This window comes from Pinus tabuliformis, chromosome 9 (genome assembly GCF_031772625.1).
Source record: "Pinus tabuliformis cultivar Carrire ecotype Pingquan chromosome 9, CPIR1, whole genome shotgun sequence".
Taxonomy (NCBI): Eukaryota; Viridiplantae; Streptophyta; class Pinopsida; order Pinales; family Pinaceae; genus Pinus; species Pinus tabuliformis.
Genome location: NC_142307.1, coordinates 1,375,293,260 through 1,375,296,071, shown reverse-complemented (window position 1 = coordinate 1,375,296,071; position 2,812 = coordinate 1,375,293,260).

Genomic DNA, 2,812 nt, shown 5'->3' with positions numbered 1-2,812 from the left:
TAAACTGATGCCAATTGCAGCAATGATAGGCTTTGTTTAAAAAAGTATGCCCTAAAACTGATGGAAAGAGTCGCACAGAGATTCAAATTAAGAGAATGGACGCTAATTGCAGCATTCCTAGAGCCTTCAGTTCATTATCGAATTCTGCTTCAATAAATGGATTGCGAACAATGAGTAGTAGATGAATGCGATAGTGAGCGAAATGTGTATCACGTCTGCCGACACACAGAGATTGGAATCGCCATTACAGACTACAAGGGGCTTCGCGAACCATTTCCGCGTGAGCCACGACCGCGTTGATAATCTGGAGGCGATAATCCCCTGTCCTTATGATAATTCGCGTAATGGGTCAGATAAGTCGCATATTGAAGCGGGATAAGCCGCATATTTAAAACGAGATAATCGCATATCATTTGATAATCAGCGTATACCATGCAAATAACTCGCATATCGCATAATAATTTACAAATGTGCCTCACCTAATTCGCATTTAGTGTATTTTGCTTATAGAATATCGCGATTAGCCAATGTTATGCGATTTATGTCGCATAGATACGCGGTTATATAAGTCAAATATGCTTCTTATCAAGCTCATATACCATTTTTCTCCGCGGAATATGACAAATACGCGAGTTATCTTCTTCGCTTATCCAAATTATCTAGGCGTAATATACCACTTATCTACGCAATTTATGAGTTATATCCTCGCATTATATGAGTTATCTACACAATTCGCGGATCCGACATGTGACTTATCAACTCTAACATGGTTTCTTAGGTATCCGAAATATCTTGGTCGACCCGGTTTGGTTTGTTCAGTCCCGGTTTGGTTGGTCAGCTTTAGATATGCGAGGAAGATTGGAGAAAATGCAAAGATTCAAAAAGGCTATTGTCATTCCCAGAATTTGAATAATGATGGGCGCATCCGGGCCAAGTTTAGGGATCAAACGCTGCGTATCTCCTTGCCTTTGCATCACATCTCCGAACAACAGAAGCAGGAGGTGATTCCTGCCACACTCAAAACAAGATTCAATTCAGGAACAATCTAGGGCGTTAAAGCGCAAGGCGTCCGGAGGCGATTAGACAAAATGATGAAAATGCAAAAGGAATTGGTGGAAGGGAGAAAAACAGAAGCGGCGGCTAAGCTTGGCCAAGAGTCTTCTCCTGGGGAAACACCAATATCGAAAGACGCGCTGAGGCAGCAAGGCGTCCGGAGGCGATTAGACAAAATGATGAAAATGCAAAAGGAATTGGTGGAAGGGAGAAAAACAGAAGCGGCGGCTAAGCTTGGCCAAGACTCTTCTCCTGGGAAACACCAATATCGCAAGACGCGCTGGCAGGCAGCAAGGCGTCCGGAGGCGATTAGACAAAATGATGAAAATGCAAAAGGAATTGGTGGAAGGGAGAAAAACAGAAGCGGCGGCTAAGCTTGGCCAAGACTCTTCTCCTGGGAAACACCAATATCGCAAGACGCGCTGGCAGGCAGTATGTCCAAACGCTGGTGCTTGAGAGGAATCCCAATTTATAGAATCTAAATCCAAGCAAGCCGAGAAAAGAGAAGCGGATGATGCAGAAGAAGAAACCGCTGAAAACAACGAAGATCCAGACAAACAATTTCAAATTTTCCTAATTTTCCTTTCACAGCATCGACTGTGGTCGTTTGTACCTCTTTCACATATTATGACTCCCACGAAAATTTGGAAAGCTTTTATATATATATATATATATATATATATATATATATATATCGGAAAGTAAATAACGTTTAGTTCAGCATTATGTGCGTGGCATTAGGAGGATGCTTTTCAACTAGATTTTTATCTCTGCCCTCGACAGAACAAGAGCAATATTCATGTCTCTGCTAATAAACTTTAACACTTGTCTAATATTTTAATATAAAAAAGAATTAAGACAAAATGGTCAATCAATATATCTATTGTTAGGCTAGTTTAGCATGGTCAATAGATGTCTATAAAGTTGAATAATGTCAACCATAATGATAAGGAAATGTCTCTTTGGTCAGTCATGATCAACCATGGTCAGCCATGATCAACCATGGTCAACCACAATCAAGCCATGGTTGGTGCTCAACCACGATCAAGCCATGATTGAATATCATCAAATGATCTTTAATCAAATGAGTGTTTTCTTTTTCTTTTTTTTCTTTTTTCTTTTAAATTCAAATTTAACCCAATATGGCTTTCATTTAATATAAGGATGTCTCAAAGAAGTTTTTATTGACTTTTTTTATCAAACTTGTGTGTCATATTCTATTTGAAACAATTTACTAAATAGCAATGTAAATAGGTAAATGTAATTACTCAATTTAAAGATGAAAATAATATATATATAGCTTTTATTTTTACTATTAAATAGTTTTTAAACTTTTTGAAGTATTTTGTGATTATCTCGAACTAAATTTGTGCATAATTTCATAATTTACTTATTACTTTTAATTTAACACTATTTTTTTAATTTAAAATAAATATTTATTATAATATTTTTATTATGAGTTGGTATAATATTTTAAGTTGTTTTTGGGCCTAGATTTGTTTTGGGACCCATCTTCCTTAGAAGTAAGGAAACGAGTTAACATCGCAAGACCTAGAGGCATCTCGCAGGAGTGAAAGCCTACCCCGTTACGAACCACCAACTCGTTATTCCACATGAGGTGGTTTTCCTTGAATAGCTGTGATGAGTCGATTATTCCACATTGCCTGATTTTCCTTAAATATCAATGATGAGTCTGGTTATTCTAGGTGCCCTGGTTTTCCTTAAATAATGGTAATAATGGTGATGAGTCAGGCTAAAA